We start from the raw sequence: 21,938 nt of genomic DNA, 5'->3' as shown, positions 1-21,938 counted from the left end.
TGATCTTCTGTGATCTATGGCAACAGTGCTGTGATAGGTCATATTCTGAGGGAAGCCAAATGTGAATCAGAGTTTAGTGTCAGGATGTTTCTCAGAAACAAAACCCTTGCGGTCAACACCTATGGAGAAAAGAAAAAAGAAAACAAGCAAAGCCAGATAGGGCAGGTCCAATGACCTCAGCCAACTTCTGAGAAACTCTAGAGTTCAATGGTCTATCTAAGCTGTCCTGAATTGAATGGAGAATTATGAAGCTCGCACATCCTTCTTCCTCTCACTCCTGTGTCCCCTCAACTTCTATCAATCATTACTCTGGTCACTCCAGAAAGAACATGACCTTAAACAAGCTTGCCCTCTGCAGTTGAGACCATCCTGAAAGTTCTGATAGCTGAAGGTTGTGAGAAGCTTAGATAATACATTCTTCCTTCAAGAGGAATTTGAGTTGTACTTCCCCATATCCACACATCTATTTCTCTACTGAGTCATACAAACTAACTTTGGCAATAACAGTGGGCCTTAGCGTTATTCTTCCTAAGTTGGAGTTGATTGTGACCTAGAAGTACCAGATCATACAATGTGGTACACATTTGGGTATACCCACTCAAACCTATGTCTCCTTTCTCTACTTAATTAATTATATATAAAGCTTTTGGTCTGGCCATTTCAAATCTTGTTTCTTAAATTACTCAAATATGGCAATCGCTGGTTGTAGAAGTTCCTCTTTCCCCTCTGCTTTCATAAACACTAGCAACAATCCAACTTCCAAATATCCTCTTAACCTTTTTGAAAATGCATGGTGGGTTTGTGGTAAATTGTGATTTTCAAGCAAAGCTTCATTTACTAACTACAACAGTTGAGATTGCAGCAGTAGGCTGTTCTGATCATTGGAGCCTGAAAGGCCTATGCACCACCATGAAAACAACATGCTTTCTCTGCAAAAAAAAGGGTTTTCTCTTCCTCTCTATAACCAGCTAAAACAGAATGCAATTAGGAGAGAGAAAAGAAATCTGAAGCTCAAACAAAAGCTGTATTGTTATGAAGTTTAAAGGTGAGTTTGTACAAATATCAAAAACTAATTAAGCAGAACAGGTGATATTTAACTACTTTGAAACTTTGAAAAGGGAAAATTGATTTTTGTCTCATTGGATTAAATTACATTTTCATATTGATTGACACAAAGCGCTTCTGTTACTTCTCTTCCAGACAAGGTAAATACACTAGCTGCTATTTATTCATGAAACCCTGTCTTTCAAAATTTCAAAGAATGTTATTCTAGCATTTTATTATTAAACAAATATTTTGACAGGTGATGATATTTTAGAAGGTAAACAAAATATACATCCATTCACTTCTACTATGTAATTTAGACCTAGAAAATACGACATAGAAGTGGCGGAGTGCTTTCACGGGTCAATTCTATCTGTGTTTGATGTAGATTAAGATCAATGGAATCAGTAAAGCTTAATTAAAACTTTGACCATTTAATATTTTTGTCAGTCACCAAACTAAAATGTTAAGAACTGCAAGCTAGTAATCATTTCATTTGCTTCCCCCAAAGTTATCAAATGGCTAAGAACAAAAACACATAAGCCCTGTAAAGACATTACATTACCAGAAAGTTACGTTTTCTAAGAAAATGGGGCAGAGAGGAGGAGCATAAGAATACAGAAAAAAATCTTATTCTGTGCACCAAAAAAATGCTCTCTCCTCACAGAAACATACCAGTTTTAACTGATTTGTTTGTTTTGTTTTATATCTCAGTTTTGGAAAGTAAATGACATGATGTAATATTTCGAAATACAAAGGAGATTTAGGGAAACAATCAAAAGCTAATCTTGAAGAACCATATAATTTCTATGATCTTAGTTTTAATCTTTCATTGTGCTTATGGGAAATATTAGCTAAAAACAGCACAGAATGTTTTGGACAGTAGAGAGGATTTGTAGGGAGGATTTGTTCAATGAAATAAGATCTAGAGAAAAAATGGAGAACATTGAGAATAATATATATATATGTATATATATATATATACACATATATGTATATATATGTAATGAAAAAATGAGAGCTCTCTTATAGGGAATTTTATTATTGTTTTTTTTTTTTTTTTTTTTTGGATCTTCACTCCTCAAACTAAAAAACTAAAATTTCAAATAGTTATCCCTCTTACACTGAATGATATTTGAGATACTTAAAATCCTAAAAGCTAATACAATAACCTCCCTTATCTGTTGGGAGTAAGTTCTGAGATCCCCAGTAGGTGCCTAAAAACTAGTAGTTTGGCTAGTACTGAGCCATATTATATATGTAAATATATATATATAATATATATTTTTTCCTGTATTTGCATACTTATGATAAAGTTTAACTTGTAAATTAGCCACAGTAAGTGATTCTTTTAAGGTTCCTGGACCCAATTCCAACATAGGGGTCCCCCATAAACAACAAGTAATTCTTGGACACGAGCACAGTGCCTGAGAATTGAACTCCATTCTGATACTATCTATTTGGAGAGAGCATGAGATTCCACAGGTTAAGGATTCAGATCTAAAAGATTACCCCTCTATTTCTACTTCAAAGGCCAGTCCCAGGCTATTTACTTCTACCAAGCAGCTAGAGATTATAGGTTTAGAAGGCCTCATCCTTAGGTTGTTTTAATTTGCTAGAGTGGCTCACGGAACTCACAGAACTCAGGGAAACACTATATTCGCTTACTAGTTTTTTAAGAGATATGATAAAAGAGGCAAATCAATAGCCAGATGAAGAGCTACACATAGGACAAACTGAGGGAAAGGGCATGGAGTTTCCATTGAGGAGATTGGGGGGAGGCCCTCTCCAGGCATACCACTCTTCCAATCTCCCCAGGGTTGATGTGTTCACCAACCTGGAAATTCTAAATCCTGTCCTTTTGTGTTTTTACAGAGACTTCATTGTACAGTCATGATTAACAAAGTCATTGGCCATTGTCTGCTTCAACCTCCAACCCCTCCCCAGTGGTCAGAGTAACCTCCATTGACGTAATGAAAACACCTTTATTGCTCGACACTTAGGAAATTCCATAGATTTTGAGAGCTGTGAGCCAGAAATGGTAGACAAAAGACCAAATACATATGAGAAATATATATTTGGTCATCTGAATGACCAAATATATGTTTCCTATAAATCACAGGGATTAACAATAATAACAAATAATAAATAGAACAATTATAACAGTATATTGCAATAAAAGTTATATGAATGTGGTTTCTCACTCTCAAAATATCTTACTGTACTATATCACTCTTCATCTTGGGGTGACTTGAGAAGATAAAATGCTCCGTGATGGGATGAAATGAAGTGGATGAGGTATGCCTTGTGACAGGATGGAGCACAGCGTTAGGCTACTAATGACCTTCTGGCAATTGTCAGAAGGAGGATCATCTGCTTCTGGGTGAAGGATGACAGCAGGGCACTGAAACTTTGGAAAGTAAAACCACAGGTAAGGGGGGCAGACTTCTGTAAATGACTTTGTTACCAACTTGGATTCCTGGGCCTTCCAAGCAATGGAAATACACTGGGGCCAAGGATATATTCTAGGCAAGAATTTTATTGGCGTTTATGCTCCAGCACAGAAAGGCAGCAACAAAGGAAATTATCCTTCAGGCTGACTCTGTGAACAAAATACAGGGAAAACTTTTAAAGAGGCTAAGGCAGGAGAGGAGTGATATCTAAGCATGTAGATGACACAGAAAGTTGGGTTCACAGGCACTGTGGACAAGTATCCCTTTAAAAAGGGAAGGATTTTGGAAGCAAACTGTCAGACTCCTCAGACCTGACTTATTTATGTCAGACCACCTAAAAAAGGCAACTATCACTAAAAGCCCTGCCAGATTGATCCTGGAACAGAACTGAGATCCTTCACTGCTTGAACATAAGAAACAGTATGTGCTGAGAGCTGACCAGGACTTCAGACCAAGGCCTTATCTCAACTGTGGGACCACAGACTGACTTCCTGCACCTTCCTGTAATCCTGTTTGTTGGGTGTCTTGTCTTCTGTCCTGCTTCGTGTGCTGTATAAGAAACCAAGTTTAATCACATGGTGAATTGTCATTGAGTTTGGAATCCTGAACCTGCTTTACAACTTCGTTTTATGATTGAATAAAGCTGACATTGTGGAAAGGCACAACGGGTGCATGGGCCTTCACAGCATGCTCATGACAATCTTCATCAGTCCCTCCTTTGGTAAGCATCCTGCTTCCATTCTTGCAGAGCGTGCAACTCAGGAGGTGTAGTGTTTCAGCTATCAAGGAATGCTGGCTTTCACAGTCAGGATTGTGGGGACCAGTGTCCAGTCCCTGTTCTGTCTCTCCTTTATCCCTAACTTGCTTTCTGATCTCATCTCCCACCTCTGCAATGGTTTATATTGCTCTTAACCACACTGTAAACCACGTTGATAGTCCTATATGGAATTTCACCACCTTCTGTGCTCTCTCTCACTTTACTTTTTCATACTTATTATCACTTTTTGCAATATAATATTTGTTTGTTTGTTTGTTTATTGTCACTCTTTCTTCCCCCATAAAAATGTCTGTCTTCTCCATGAAAGCATATAGCCTGTTTTGTTCACTTATCTCCTAACACCTGAAGGAGTTTCAGTAAGTATTGGCAAATGAACGAATGTATCTCCTTACCTCCCTACAGAATCTTTAGTATAAAACAAACATTCATATTGGTGTCCCAAAATTGGATGTCCCTTGGGAATAAAATGAAGCTTTAGTAGTGCCTTAAGATAAATGTAGGGCAGCATCAGCTCAGCCGCCTCAATGGGAATCACTTAACTAGTCAATTACCCTGGGAAAGCAGAAGAACAGCTCAAAGTGTTATTTATATTCTTGTACTGGGGAGGTAAAGGAAAAAGAAACTGAGAAATTGTGTGTACTCATTACTTATTAAAATGATGGCTATATACAATAAAAGAGTTTGGTTAAGTCCTATACTTTGGAAACCATATAATACTATTCAAGCATACAGCTTTACGGTGATTTGATGTAACCGAAAGATAGAAACTAAGAGGACCAGATGGACTAATGTAGGAGAACTGTTCATCAAAAATTTCCTTTCTCTCTGGTACACTTTTATCAGATGTCGAAAAACAAATGATCTGAGGTAGAAAATGCCACATAGCATGTGGAATTCTCTCTACATATATTTAGAGAGCAATCATTTCTGGCTCATTCCAGTCTATTCTAAAAACTCTACAAATTGACTAAGACCAATATTTAATTCCCGACTACCTTTGCTACTTTTCTTTAGGACTCTTAAAAAGTGTAATTTTTTCCAGGATAATTATAATAAATCTGGTCAATATTTTCCTAACTGTAGAAGAGCAAATTTGCTAGTGGAAATACGGAAGACTGAGGGAATTAGATTTTCTCCTTCAAGCCACTAAAATGTCTGTCATTCAGTAAGAATGAAATGAGAACAACTAAAAAGGAAAAAAAAAAAAAAGACACTTTGTTTAGGCCATTCCACTAAATCATTGGTTTTATGCATTAAACAAAGTGCAAAAAAGGTGGGCCTGGGTGGCTCAATTGGCTAAGTGGCTGCCTTCACCTCAGGGTAGGATCCCAGGGTCCTGAGATCTAGGGAGCCCTATGTTCAGCTCCCTGCTCAGTGGGGAGTCTGCTTCTCCCTCTGCATATCCCCCTGCTCATGCTGTCTCTCACACTCAAATAAATAAGTAAAATCTTTCTTTAAAAATGCAAAAATATTTAATTGCTCTAGACGATTAGATCTTAACCGGTATGGTATTTTAGAACAAATTTGAGAGAGCCCCTTAATTCACTTCAAAATCTGAAGCCTAAACCAAAGAAACTTTGACGTGTGAATTTTTCTATTTCCTATTCTATCCACATAGATAATAGCAAGATTTATCAATATCTAGTACTTTAAACAGCATGTTGAATGTTGATTGAATGAGGAAAGTCAGTGCATGATTTAATGACTGCACATATTAAGAAAGGGATATATTTTAACCTTCATTCTACTTACATTGATAGGAACATTAAAAAGTTAAGAAATTGATGATATCTTTTTAGATAAAACATCAAAGATACAACACATGAAAGAAATAATTGATAAGCAGACTTTATTAAAATTAAAAACTTTTGCTCTGCCAAAGACAGTATCAAGAGAACGAAAGGCACGCCACAGGCTGGGAGAAAATATTTGCAAAAGACACATCAGATAGAGGCTGTTTGCAAAATATACAAAGAACTCTTAAGTATCAATAATAAAAATCAAACAACCTGATTAAAAAATGGACCAAAGACCTTCACAGACACCTCACCAAAGAAGAAATATAGGAGGCAAATAAACACGAAAAGACACTTCATATTGTATGTTATTAAGGAAATGCAAAATAAAACAAACAAAACAACAATGAGGTATCACTATACACTTATTAGATTGGCCAGAATCTAGAAACTGACAGCTTTGAATTCTGGCCAGGATGTGGAGCAACAAGAATTCATTGCTGGTGGAAATGCAAAATATTACAGTCATAGTTTGGCAGTTTCTTATAAACCTAAATATAGGGCAGCCCAGGTAGCTCAGTGGTTTAGCGTTGCCTTCAGCCCAGGGCATGGTCCTGGAGACCCGGGATCAAATCCCATGTCAGGCTCCCTGCATGGAGCCTGCTTCTCCCTCTGCCTGTGTCTCTGCCTCTCTCTCTGTGTCTCTCATAAATAAATAAATAAAATCTTAAAAAGAAAAAAAAAACTAAATATACTCTTGCCATATGATCTGATAATCACACTTCTTGGTTTTAAGCCAAAGGAGGTGAGATGACCACCCAAAACCTTGCACATGGATCTTTGCAGTAGTTTTGTTCACGATTGTCCAAAGTTGGAAGCATCCTCATTGTTCTTCAGCAGTTGGATGGATAAACTGTGGTACCTCCAGACCATAGAATATTACTCAGTACTGAAAAGAGATGAGCTATCAAGCCATGAAAACACATATAGAAATCTTTAATGTACATGACTGAGTGAAAAAAAAAAAAGCCAATTTGAAAAAAACTACATACTACATAATTTCAACTATGTTTTATCTGGAAAAGGCAAAACTATGCAGACAACAAAAAGGTCACTGACTACCAGGGCTGAAATGATAAGGAGTGATGAATAGACAGAGCACATTGGATTTTTAAGGCAGTGAAAATACTCTGTATAATATCAGAATGCCATTTTGCATTTGTCCAAACCCTTAGAATGTACAACATCGAAAGTGAACTCTAAGGTAAACTATGGACTTTAGGTGACTTAGTATGTCGGTGTAGGTTCATTCATCACAAAAAAACACTTACCATTCTAGCTGATAATGGGGTAGGTCATGCATGTATAAGATACGGGATATTTGGGAAATCTCTGTACCTTCCTCTCAATTTTGATGAAAACCTAAAACTGCTCTAAAACAAGAATAGTCTTTAAAAATATAAAATAAAATATGGTCTGAAAAAAAGCATTAAGAGAGCGTTGGACTCATGTGAAAAACTTAAACTAAAACAAAAGTGAACATTTTGAATTTTATTGAATTTTATTGAGTTACGTGAATAAAGAGATCTGACCTGATACTTCAACTGAGATCTCTAATATTTTTATAAGAGAGCCTAAGTGCAAGTGGTTTTCAAATTTCAAGTTATCAAATTTCCGTTATGATCGTGTATCATAAGAAAAAATTGAAAAATTTCAAGAGTGAACTGAATCAGTAATATTTCTTAAAATGTGACCAATTGATCACATGTATAACTTATGAGGTAACACTTTCAAGAATGCTGACTTTTAGTCCAATTCTACTTATCAATGTCCCTATTTTTTTTAAGACGTATTTACCCATTTAGAGAGTGAGAGAGAGAGAGAGCACCAGCAGGAGGACAGAGGGAGAGAGAATCCCAAGCAGATTCCATGCTGAGCATAGAGCCAGACTGAGGGAGGGCTCAATCTTACCACCCTGAGATCAGAAGTTGGACAGTCAACCAACTGTGTCACCCAGATGTCCCATGATGTCTCTGTTTATGTTAATGGAACAGAAGTAAAACTATACTTCATAGTTCATAACATTTAGCATGTACATCAATAAAGTATGGCACTCATTAATTTTTTCTCACAGTACCAATGGACTGCCTAAAAAAGATGAAGTAAAAAAATAAGTGCCAGAGGAAGATCATTCCTGTTTATGAAGTTCCTGGAAAAGTAAGTTATTTACACAGTAAATAGAATGGTCATCTTAACTACACAGAGAGTTGAGGATCTCATTACCCCCATTTTGAGACTTCTACATTTATATTTACAGAGTTGTCTCAGGAGTTGGAATTAATAAGAAAACAAAGTGCTTTGATTTGTTTTGCATATCTCTTAGACTTGAATACAAAAGCTAAACAGATCAGTCAAAAAATCTAAACTCAATAGTCATTAGGGCTCTTTGATAATTTAGTGCCTTCTGCAAGATAGTATAATGGGTCTACTAATAAATAGGTAAAAGAAAAATGTGAAAAGCATCTAATTATGATCAAAATTAGCCTTATATAAATCTCCCATTATCTAATATCAGTAAGAGAAGAGGAAATGTGGAATGAAAACAGTTTTATGTAAATCACCAAAGGGTATTGTGAAACTTTATGACTTGAGGCATTTCCCTCAGTAAAAGGAGTAGCATATCATACTGATTTTTTGATTGAGCTATTTGACAGGCTAGATGGCAAGTCACAGCTGAAAAGACAGCTGGTGTTAGGCATTATCCATCATTCATATGACAAAAAATATTGTGAGCTTAACTTTGCAATGCTCAAGCACATGCTGATCAGGTTCTGTATCTAACACTGTATCAGAAAATAGAAGAGGGTGTTTTCATGGAATAAAATAGTGTATGTCCACATCACAGATGGGATACTTTGAGCTAGATTGTCAGAATCAAGCTTTCTTCAATGACTTGACTAATGTTGACAACCAATTGAATAATTCAGCCACTATTTAATATGAATGAGGATATAATATTGAGGTATCCAATTTAATTGATTTAATTAGCATGATGATTGTCAATTTTTCACCACAGTTTATTACTTTATGTGGCAATGATGACTCTATGAACACTAATTTCTGAATCATGAAAATGAAAACATATATACAAAAGAGAGTTGTTGATATGTAATACCATTTTTACTAAAATTGATAATCATTTTTTTACACTTTCCTTGAGTTTTAATATTATATTCACTGATTAATTTTCTTACTTCCTCTATTTCTAACAGATGCCAGAATGCAGAGAATATTTTAGGAAAAAAATATTTTAAGGACTGTTAGGTATTTTCACCTAGAATAGAATGAAATCAGATCTATAACAGATACAAATGTTGTTTATAAAGTAAATTTAAAACAAAAAAATGTGGTGTGTTATGTTTTTTTTTTTTTTCTTTTCCTTCTGCAGGTTACCCTTAATGCAGTTTTCAAGCACAAAGAGAAAAACAATTGACAGCCTTGTAAGTTGAGTTTTTTATAGATAGATAAGAAGCTGTCATGGATTGTCATATATTGTCAAAACTTAGAAAAAATAGAACCTTTTTAATGCCAGATGTGGTGATATAATTTGAATCACATATGGAAAAAAGGTAGCATGTAACATTTCAGTGAGAAAAAAAAAGCATTCATTTTGTAACTGAACTTTATTCATATTTTAGTCAATATTTTATACACTACTTGACATTAATTATAAATCTTTTCATTATTTAAAAGCACTTGCAATCAATACATCTATACTTAGTATCTAAATATTATTGTTTACAAGTCTGAAGAGACTACCACTTAAATGTGCAGATTAGATGATTGACAAATGTATGTAACTATGACAGAGAAATTAATATTTTTATAATTAGTAAGACTATGATAACACTAATTTCCAATTCCTAGGAATTGCTAGTGCACATTCAAAACATGGGTATTTGTGTTTGAATTATAGTTAGTTTTAGAGACTGTTAAATTAATCAAATCTATTTTTACACCAGAAGTCTGGGAGGTTTTGAAATAATATTAGAAATTGTTATTTAATTGTAACAGTCTTTATATTTCTTTCTTCCCTACAGTCTTAATATTTGCAATTAGCTTGTTACATTTTCATATCCATGGAGACAGTGTTCCCCTCTAATGAAAGTATCAGAGAACCAGTTTTGGGGCCTGTAGACGGATGTCAAAGTTCATTTGGGCTGAAATGTGCACAGACCTCATTAATGACATCCTAATGAATTTTAGTGTGATGCAATTTCCTCTAGGCAAGCTGCACAACAATAAAAGGGTTTTGGGAATCCTGAGAGACACATCCTCCATCTCACTGAATTCCACTTCTGTACTATATGAAACCTTATTGCTATTTTTTAATTCCTTTTCATTCTTCATAGACACCAGAAATGAGTAAAACATTTCAGTAATAAATGTGGCTTAACAATCAATAGTATTTATCTTAAATTATTCTACCAATTGTTCGCTTAAAGTGTTATTCCTCTTTTGTAGTTGTTGTTTTTATTATTGTTGTTGAACTCATAAATTCCTTGCATTTCTTCTGTCATTATCAAACTGCACTAATTGAGTCTCAAAATTATAACACCTTGGAACTAAAGAGAGAAATAATTAATGAGGTTTTTAACTTCTTTAAAAGATTTTATTGGGATCCCTGGGTGGCGCAGCGGTTTGGCGCCTGCCTTTGGCCCAGGGCGCGATCCTGGAGACCCGGGATCGAATCCCACGTCGGGCTCCCGGTGCATGGAGCCTGCTTCTCCCTCTGCCTGTGTCTCTGCCTCTCTCTCTCTCTCTCTGTGTGACTATCATAAATAAATAAAAATTAAAAAAAAAAAAAAGATTTTATTTATTTTTTTTATTTTTTTTTTTTTTTTTTTTGAGACACAGACAGAGGCAGAGACATAGGCAGAGGGAAAAGCAGGATCCCTGTGGGGAGCCTGATGTGGGACTCAAACCCAGGACACTGGGACCAGGACCCGTGCCAAAGTCAGATGCTCAACTACTGAGCCATCCAGGTGCCCTGAAGTTTTTAACTTTCAAAATAATTTTAAATAAGTTTTAAGTTAGAGAAAAGTAGTAGCAAGCATAGTACAAAGAATTCCTGAATACTCTTCAAGATTTACTTGTAAATACTTTGCTGTGAATTATTCTCAATCTATCGCTCTTTCTCTTCTCCCATATTATGTGCCCATGCACATATGTGTACATATAGATACATATGTATATTTTACGATTATTTTCAGAACCACTTGATAATAACTTGCAAACATCAGGACACTTTTTGTTTAAATATGTCAATATATATCCTATGATAAAAACAGGAATTTTGACATTGCTGCAATGCTATTATCCAACCTACAACTTTACTCATATTTTGCCAAATCTCCCCAAGAGTTTCCTCTTAGAATTTTTCTGGTCCAAGATCACACATTTCATTTTCTTTTCATGTCTCTTTTGTTTGCTTTAATCTGGGCTAATTCATCTATAAGTTTTTGTCTTTCAAAACTTTGATATTTTGAAGACCATAGGCCATTTATTTGCTTAATGTCCTTTAGTCTTTATCATTTAGTTTAGAACATGCATTTTGGACAATGTAATTATCTAAGTTCTCCTTCTTTAGTGCAACATATCAAGAGGCAGATATCAGTTTGTCCCATATTAGTGATGTAAAATTTGATCATTTGTTTAAGTAGTAACTTTCAGATCACTCTATTGTTAATTGTGTAACAAGTAAGAAATAGGAATGAAGTTCTACTTTAAGACAAAGTGAATATCTTGTTCAGCATCAAAATCTCGCCCTTTAGTTTTAACATCAATTCTTCCATAATTCATTGTTTTGGGTGTTGCATAGTGATGATTATTCCTTTTACCTTTGTTAATATTTTGTTGTAGGGAAGATATTTCCCTTCATTCCTATGTTTTTCTTTTTTTTAATTTGGTATGGAGGACTCAAGGAATCTTTATTTGATGGAGCGTAATCCATTACAATAATGTTGATTTCCAAATTATTTGAGTTCATTCCCAAATTATTCTGTTAGTAGATGTAAACCCATTCAAGCTAGCTTCCTTGAATTTTTGAGATATTCTTATATTTTTTTTTAGTGCATCCTGACTTTTGGCCATAAAAAGAAAGTCTAAATGTATGTATGGACTTTTTCTGCCATAGCCCTGGAATTAGCACTTTCTCTAGGAATCATGATTCTATTTATTGGAGAATGCTACTTAGAAATTAAAATTATTTCAAATTAATCTAATTTTAAAACTACAATGAGATACCACCTCACACCTATCAAAATGGCTGAAATTAGCAACACAGCAAATAACAGATATTCATGAGTATGTGGGGGAAAAGGGAACCCTCTTGCATTGTTGGTGGGAATGCAAACTGGCGCAGCCATTCTGGAAAGCAGTATGGAGTTTCCTCAAAAACTTAAAAATAGAACTATCTTATGATCCAACAATTGTACTGATAGGTGTTTACCCAAAGGAAACATAAATCCTGATTTGAGGGGATACATACATCTGAGTGTTTATAGCAGCATTATCGACAATAGCCAAATTATGGAAAGATCCTAAGTATCCATTAACGTGATGAATGGATGAAGAAGATATATGTATATATGGCTGAGTTTCTCTCTCTCTCTGTCTCTTTCTACATATAGAGACAGAGAGAGAGACAGAGAGACAGAGAGAGAAAGAAACAGAGAATGAAATCAATGAAATCATGCCATTTGCAATGACATGCAGTGCCATGAGTCAATAATAAATTTTATTGAGTTGTCATTAAGAATTGTGAGTTTATCTATTATGTCAACATATCCAGGAGTATCCTGGCTAATACAGAAACAGCTATCAGGCTAAGGGTGCTGTTTTTACTAAAGCCTAAAACACTTAGCATTAGTTTAGCATTTCGGCAGTGGGTACCTAAGAAACAAATACCAGAGGCTAGAAACTTTATGATCCGTGTTATACAATGGCAAAACATTTGCTGAAACTGTCATCTACAATAATTTCAGAGACAGAAAAATGTGCTTCCTTGCCTGACAGCTCTAAGAGAAGAGTTAGAAAATAGAAATTTTAAGTACTGTGTGCTGGCTACTAAAGTTTATTACTCACTCATGGCACTGTCCAAATAACAGTCATTTGCTCTCCACTCCTACTTCAAACATCCCTTCTGAAATTGATGACAAGCAGATCTGAGTACCTCATTATGGTCTTTCTGTGATCTTGCATTTCTTCTCTTCCAGAATTATGAATAAGATAGAGAGAGAAGAAATAGATTATATGCAGTCTTTCAGAGTCTAGCTTAAGGATTGGAGTACACCATTTCCTTTAATATCTCATTGAACAGAATTCTTCACATAAAAATATTCAGCAAGAGTGTGGGGAATATAGTGTTTAGTTATTTCCAAGAGAAAAGGAAAAACCACTTGGTGAATAGGTATCATAGGCTTCTGTTACATAAAAGTAAGGGAAAATATACTTTAAAATCTACGTATTTTAAACAGGAGAGCATTGCAGAGGAGAGATTTAAGATGGAAGAAACTAGAAATGACATCTGTTTGTGCCATTATACATATCTAGATAAAAAAGAAATAAAGTTTAAATATGGAGAGTAAATACCAGGTATCAGAAATATCATTGAAGGATAATTATTATCTTAGAAGACTGAATGAAACATAAAGACTCCTAACTCTGGGAAACGAACTAGGGGTGGTGGAAGGGGAGGAGGGCGGAGGTGGGGGTGAATGGGTGATGGGCACTGAGGGGGGCACTTGACGGGATGAGCACTGGGTGTTATTCTGTATGTTGGTAAATTGAACACCAATAAAAAATAAATTTATTATAAAAAAAGAGAAATTATGGAATTAGAAATACATTTTCAGATTTCTCACTTTGAATACAAGGTGAGTAGTTTGCCATGGCCATATATATAATATTTTTTATTTATATATTAGTGAAAGCCTGAAAAATGGATGAAATCTACTTACTCTTTTTTCATTTATTTATTCATCAAATATATACTTAGCGTTGAGTTCCAGGTATGATACATGATACAAAAGATTCAAAAATACAAGAAACCAAAAAAAAAAAAAAAAATACAAGAAACCGAATCCCCAACATGTAGAATCTCATCTCTACTATTACAATAACAATTGTTTAAAAATTAAAATCCAATATGATAAATACACCTAGAAAGGCATTATTATTGCATTAACACTGGATGATTATACATCAGATTATTCTTAACGTTGGTTTTCACTGTGGGATGATTATACATGGGTTTGATTTTTTTTAGTTTATGTCTTCTTTTTTTTAAGTTTTTTTTTTTTTTTAAGATTTTATTTATTTATTCATGAGAGACACACAGAGAGAGGCAGAGATACAGGCAGAGGGAGAAGCAGGCTCCATGCAGGGAGCTCCACGTGGGACTTGATCCCGGGACTCCAGGATCACGCCCTGGACTGAAGGCAGGAGCTTAACCACTGAGCTACCCGGGCTGCCCGTTTATGTCTTCTAAATTAACAACAGTGAAATATGTAACAAAATAAAGGCATCTGATAAAGTCAAATGGAGTTATTCGATTGCTGAGTACTTTGGGGTAACTTTAATTTTTTTTCTGTCATTTTTCATGCAATAGAAACTAAGAGTAAAGAGATTTTTTTTTTCAAAGACAATTCAAGCAGTAAAGCATTACCAGATATAAAGCAAGGACCCTAGGAAACTCCAGGATTTATGAGTAGGAAAAAGAGATAAAGAGGGTGGAATCTACGAAAGTGGTCAACAATTATATGTCCATTGATTGACTTTTGAAAGAACTGCACTCTAGTGAAACATAGACTAATCAGCTGAGGCCTAAGCTGAAAATGAGAAAGAGTTGCAGTCCATATAGATTACTCAATTTGGTGATGATGAGAAGAATTTAAACAAGAGAAATCAGAAGTTGAAGTAAGGATATGAAAAAATTAAATACATATGTAACTGTTTTTTAATGCAATGAATACTTAAAACAGGTAATGGTATAGGTAAGGCATTTGCTTACTTATAACTTTTGTAATATAATATTCTGTTATTAAAAATTACATAACATATTTTTGTGAAACAGTGTTAATCATTGTAAAACAATTAATGTTTTCATTAAAATTGTCCTGCATTCTTATTGTTGTTATTATTGATTTGCTGCTACTTTCTCAGCTTATAAAAGAAGTTTATAAATTCCTTTGTTAATTCTAATTCAGCTTCTCTTAAACGAAAACATTCATTTTAAGGACTTTCAAGCACTTTTGACAATCTATGGGATAAAACTCTAAACTTCTAATCTGTAGCCTTTCCTTCTTTTGATCTCCCTAATGGAAAACCATGATGTATGTCACTGACACTCTGAAACTTATCAGAGTAAAATAGGGCAAAACACCTTCCCTATCAAATTAATGGTGTGCACTACACTGACATTGAGACAAGGTGTCTCTCAACAGATTCCTTATGTTTTCTTTCCACATCGAGGAGTTTATTTAGCAGATAAAAACCTGCCACAAAGTGTTAGTAAAAGAACAGTACACAAGAAACTCTGAAGAGGAGAAAATACTCTCTCATCATAGTGATAATATTCCACAAAAAGTATTTCCCTTTATAATTGAGAAGGGGTCAAATGCTTGAAAATAATTGAGCACAGACTATAAGAGCCTTTCTCTAACAGTCAGAAAGATAGTAAGAAAGAAAATTGTAGGGATGCCTGGCTGGCTCGGTTGGCAGATCATGTGACTTGATCTTGGGGTCATTAGTTCAAGCCCCATATTGGGTGTAGACATTACTTTAAAAAAAAAAGAAGAAAAAAGAAAGTGAATTCTGGTGAGTCTGGATTTGTCTTTGAAATAAATTTCTCTGATAAATAACAAAAAATTTATTGTTAAATAATTTATTATACAAAATGGAAGTTCATTAAATGGCTCAATCAACTCTATAATATTTTATTACTTTATTTTTTAGTTTTAATTCTGATTCCTATCATAAACCACCCTAAATTATATTTATTTTTCAGGAATTTTTATAAGGATATCTAATTTACTGATTAAAACCATAAAGTTATCTTTTTCTCTAATCCATTGAATAACAAATTAAGGTTTATATAAAATGTCATCAATTTTAGCCCATTTTAATTTTATCATAAGTAATAAATTGAGCTTTTTATCTGAAATAAAAGAGGAACTATATATTTTATGATTTAATATGATAAATATATATTTTATGATTTAATATGATAAATACAACCATTAATGAAACACTCAAAGGTAGTTTATTAGAAATTAAATTTGTGCTTTAACTTATCAGGTTATATTGATAGAATGATTATTTTTTAAAGATTTTGTTTATTTACTCATGAGAGACACACAGAGAGCGGCAGAGACATAGGTAGAGGGAGAAGCAGCCCGTGTAGGACTTGATCCCAGGACCACCAGGATTGCAACCTGAACCAAAGGCAGAAGCTCAACTACTGAGCCACCCAGGTGCTCCTGATAGTGTGATTTTTAAAGTCATCCCAGTTCCAGAGCATGATTTATGAGTTAATTTACATACATCCTTAATACCAAGAAACAATGACTAATCCTCTAATCTCTACAAGGGCTGTTGCATTTCCCATATAAAATTGGGGCCGGGGGGGGGGGGGGGTTGCCTGGATGTCTCAGTCAATTGAGCATGCAAATCTTGATCTCAGCTCAGGTCTTGATCTCAGGGTCATGAGTTCAAGTCCCATGTTGGGCACTACAAAAGGCAAAAGAGATTTCTACCCTCTACTAGATATCAGAAAGGGAAGGGTGTCAGAATGGAAAAGCTACAGTTATTGGAGCTGGTACAACAGTAAAGTACAACTTTTTTGTACTAGTACTAAAGTAAAGCAATACTTTAAACAAGCAAGTTGGACTTTCAATTAGTGTAAAAAATAGTGTCCTTCAAGAAATGGAAATTGAAGAAAACATTTAAAAAATTAATCAAGCATGATGGTCTTTTTTCCCCAATTGAAAACCCTCCCTCAAAAATTCATAAGTGTCGTACTCAGGTTTTTCATTTATCACCAATATCATTTATAGTAGTTATACAAAGGTTATGTGCATGGAAACACCTTTCTGTGTTTTTTGGTCATTCATGCTGATGTACTTTTGGTAACCTTTTGGCAAGAGTCTGGGTCATTCTATGTGAAGAATGACTTACAAAAAAGCATAATATTTAAAAAATAATTTCTCTAAACCTAATGTCTGTTTTTAGTTCTTCTAGTCTAGTAGAGACATTGGAGTCAGTAAAACAAAAAACACATTTTGATCAACAAAAGTGAAACATCCAGGCCTATCAGACCAGTGAAGACCATATCCCACATCTAATCAATGTGTATTTGTGTATAATTCTCACTGAATGACTGTTAACATTTATTCCATGGAAAATTATTGCTTGTATGTACAAGGGAAGGATTACAGCATAAGGCAGTCAGATGTCTTGAGTTAACACTCTTGCTCCGCCATTAGAAGTTGTGTAGTCTTGGATAATTTATCTTTTTCGTGCCTGTGACTCAATTTCTAAAATAGAGATTACAGCAATGCCTAATTCACTGAGTTCTGTTTTCTTAATAAATTTATTTTTTATTGGTGTCCAATTTGTCAAAGTACAGAATAACACCCCGTGCTCATCCCGTCAAGTGCCCACCTCAGTGCCCACCACCCAGTCACCCTCACCCCCCGCCCACTTCCCCTTCCACCACCCCTAGTTCGTTTCCCAGAGTTAGGAGTCTTTCATGCTCTGTTTCCCTTTCTGATATTTCCCACTTATTTTTTTCTCCTTTCCCCTTTATTCCCTTTCACTATTTTTTTATATTCCCCAAATGGATAATTTATCTTTTTCATGCCTGCTACTCAATTTCTAAAATAGAGATTACAGCAATGCCTAATTCACTGAGTTCTTTTGAAGATTAAGTGAAATAATACAAGTAGACTCTTAAAAAAACTATTCCAAAGTTCAAAATAAGCATACGGCAGATACTGTGGTATAATGTTAACTATTTATCATAATTACAGAGTAAAATTTGTCTTTTTTTTTTAAGATTTTATTTATTTATTTATTTATGACAGACACAGAGAGAGAGAGAGAGAGAGAGAGGCAGAGACACAGGCAGAGAGAGAAGAGAGAAGCAGGCTCCAGGCAGGAAGCCCCACGTGGGACTCAATCCCTGGTCTCCAGGATCACACTCCGGGCTGAAGGCGGCACCAAACTGCTGGGCAACGGGGGTTGCCCTAGAATTTGTCTTTATGGTGAGATCTTCATTTGCTTACACAGTACTGTTTATAAATCACAAAATTGCCTTTATTCTCTTAGATAAGAAAGAGACCTTTGTAGGAGGATCCTTGGAAGAATTAGAATTGTCTTGTTTTGCTTTGTTTTTGATTGTCCTAGAAGAGCCAAAGTGTTCAGAAGATAAGTGTTTCTGGGGAGTGAAGAAAAATTTATCTAGATCCAATGACCTAAGGGATCCAAATGAAGTTGTCGCAGACTTTTGGATCTACCATAAGGTTAATTCATGAGATTAAAAAGGGAATGTCATAGACCTTAAAATCAGGTTAGTTACGATAATATCGAAATCTTTATAAATGGAATGTTTGCAAAATTTTCACATTTTCCTTATTTTAACTTTTCTATCACCATATAATCAAGTCAAGATCTTAGCTTATTTTGTCTTACAAGTTAATTTTTAGTTTTGTTTGAATTATGAAATTGCTTTAGCTATGCTTAAAACGAAACAACAAAATAGATTTTACACCCTTTTACTTTTAAAAAATTCTTTACTATTTATGGCATTATTGACATATAATCTACTCTTTTAAAGTACAACTCAGATTTTAGTATATTCACAGTTGTGTGAATATCACTAATATCTAATTTTAAAAGATTATTATCATCACAAAAAGAAACTTCATACCAGTTAGTAGTCACTGCCCATTTTACCCTTCCTTCACCCCTGGAAACCACTAGTCTACTTTCTGTTTTTATGGTTTTGCATATTCTGGACCTGTCACATAAGTGGAATCATAAAATGTGGTCTTTCATGACTAGCTTCTTTCACTTAGCACAATGGTTTCAAAGCTCATCCAATATTATAACATGCATCAGTACCTCATTCTTTTTTATTGCTCAATAATATTCTTTTGCATGACTTTTCTTTGTTTATTTATTGTTTATCCATTCATCATTCCATAGTCATTTGTTTTGTTTTATTTTTGGAGACTATGACTAGTGCTGTTCTGAATATTCATGTACAAGCGTTGACCTATGTTTTCATTTCTCTTTGATCTATACCTAAGAGTGGGTTTGCTGAGTCTCATGTTAACTATGTTTAACATTGTGAGGAAGGATAGTTTTCCACTGTGGCTATAGCATACTTTACCAGCAGCAGTTTACAAGGATTCCAATTTCTCATCATTCTTGCCAACATTTATTACTATATGTCTTTTTGGTTACAGCTTTCCAAGTGTATATAAAATGGTATCTCATTGTGGTTTTCATTTGCATTCATCTAATAAGTAATGAAGCTGAACATCTTTTCATGTGCTTATTGATCTTTCATATATCTTCTTTGGAGAAAATGTCTATTGAAAACATTTGCTCATTTTTAAATTGGGTTATCTGTGTTTTAATTGTTGATTTGTAGTATCCTCCTCACTAACAATTTTAATTGGTGTTGGGAGGAACAAGTTTGGTACTAATAATGGAAGTGAAGTAAGAAACCATCTGTGAAGAAAAAGTAAAGTAACTACATACTTGACAAATAAATGTGGATAGGAATTAATTTTTTCAACAACATTTATGGACTACCTTCTAGTTCCAAGATATTGATATAGGCACTCAGCTGACAGTTGTAATTTGCCTTGCAGATCTTATACTGTAGACAAATAAGGAAATCAATTATTGGTATCTCATCTGTTACTGATAAGCACCTAGAAATAAACAAACAAAAAAGTTGTCATGAGAAGGAATATCTGAGTGAGCAGGGAAACTTTTTCTGATGAGATGGCACAGGCCTACGACCTTAAAATAGCAGCCTTCAAAGGAGCCAACAGAGATGATTTTAGGCAATGGCAACAGTAAGAAAAGACATCAGGGCAACAAAATGGTTGCGAGTTTGGGAAGACAAATAAGAAGGCCAATGTAGCTGGAGTTTAGTGGGAAGTAAAGAAGTTAGGGATGTCTGGGTGGCTCAGTGTCTGGGCATCTGTCTTTGGCTCAGGACATGATCCCGGGGTCCTGGGATTGAATCATTCTTCAGGTTCCCTGCACGGAGCCTGCTTCTCCCTCTACCTGTGTCTCTACCTATCTTTCTGTGTCTCTCATGAATAGATAAATAAAATCTTAAAAAAAAAAAAAGTTTAAAAAAATGGTGGTAGAAGACCACATAGCACCTTGTGTGCTATGGTTAGAAATTTAGATTTTCTTCTAAATGTCATGAGAAACTATTAAAAGATTTTAAACAGGAGAGCAAAAGATTTAATTTTCCTTGTAAAAAGATCATGTATTTTGTAAATGGTTATGGGAAGACAAAAGTAGAAGCATAGAGGTTGGGTAGGAGATTATACAGCAGTCAGGAGAGAAGATGCTGCCTTGAACTCTGGTGGGGATCACTGTGAAGTAACAGTGTGGACAGATTTGGAAGCTATTTTGGAAATAGAGCTAATGGCATTGTTGGACTGGCTGATGAGGAGATTATGAGAATAGTGAAGAAAATGGCAGAATTCTTTCTAGTTTATTTCAATTTTTATGGCTTATAAAACTTCTATCTTTATAAAAAATATATTTTTTAATCTGGGTGAATCACTACTTGTGCTATTTACTTAATCAGGAAAAGAAAGATCATTAGTGTTGATAAATAGTAAGGAAAGTGATTTTCTTCTATGAAACATTTTTTGACACGATCTTTCAATAAAAAGCCCAACAGGAATTCCAATTGGAAGCCTAGGGATATACAGTCTAGGTAAAAATATTCTAGGCTGGGCACTGGGTGGCTCAGTCAGTTACAGGTCTGCCTTCACCTCAGGCCATGATCCCAGGGTTCTGGGATCCAACCCCGCATCAGGTGCCCTGCTCAGAGGGACGTTTGTTTCTTCCTCTGTCTCTGCCCCTCCCCTTGCTCACCCCTTACTTTCCCTCTCTCTCTGTCAAATAAATATATAAAATCTCAAAAACACATTCTAGTCTGGAATCTTGGAGAAATTTTGACTTTGCAGTTCTTTTATGCCTCCAACCAACTATAGTTTACCCAAGAAAGTAAAGATGATTTTACCTTAGAACATGTGATATTCAGCAAAACCTGTGTAAATGCTTGCATAAATAATAATTAAGAATTAGGCAGCAGCCAGGTTGATGTGTACATTCTATATCTGTAATCACTAGATGTTAAGGTATCTTTGACTGGTTTTCTATCAAGACTACTACTGGAGAAATAGCACAATGAAAGACTAAGGACAAGGATGTACTGATGTCCTTAAACCCTTCTTTTCTTTGACAACAGCTAATCTAACAAATATCAACAACCGAGTTCAGATTGTCCCAGATGTCCTGAAGTAGCTAACCTCAGGAGAACCTATGTTTACTTGATTTCCATCATTCTCCTTGCATGCTCGTGACTAGAAGAGAAATTTTATCATGTCAAAGTGTCAGAAATATTCTACAATGATTGCTGCAATCACTGGAAAAAAGAACTCTGGAACCTTGACTACTTTATCATCACACCAGCCACTGAACTCTTTTTCTTGGATATATTCCTGGTGACAAATACTTAAAACGTCATTTAATGATAGGAAGCAGGTTGTGCAACATTTGTACTGCATCTGCTAAAGCTGCCCTAAACTGGAGCATGCGTTT

The 21,938-nt window shown here is 34.9% G+C and overlaps 1 long non-coding RNA gene across 2 annotated transcripts in view; it reads left to right on the top strand.

Annotated features, from left to right (window-relative positions):
- The window catches only part of LOC140596122 (uncharacterized), a 64,309-nt gene extending 42,700 nt beyond the window's left edge, over positions 1-21,609 (top strand). Inside the window, exons 3-5 of one of the 2 annotated variants that reach the window (XR_011998133.1) lie at positions 8,146-8,228; positions 9,460-9,511; positions 21,586-21,609. This is a non-coding gene — a long non-coding RNA (uncharacterized lncRNA). Of the gene's footprint in view, positions 1-8,145; positions 8,229-9,459; positions 9,512-18,157; positions 18,350-21,585 lie in introns of those variants that run through there. The other variant, XR_011998132.1, reaches the window with a different exon arrangement.
- Positions 21,610-21,938: the final 329 nt, after the last annotated feature.

This window comes from Vulpes vulpes, chromosome 2 (genome assembly GCF_048418805.1).
Source record: "Vulpes vulpes isolate BD-2025 chromosome 2, VulVul3, whole genome shotgun sequence".
Taxonomy (NCBI): domain Eukaryota; kingdom Metazoa; phylum Chordata; class Mammalia; order Carnivora; family Canidae; genus Vulpes; species Vulpes vulpes.
This window is presented reverse-complemented; position numbering and strand designations above follow the sequence as displayed.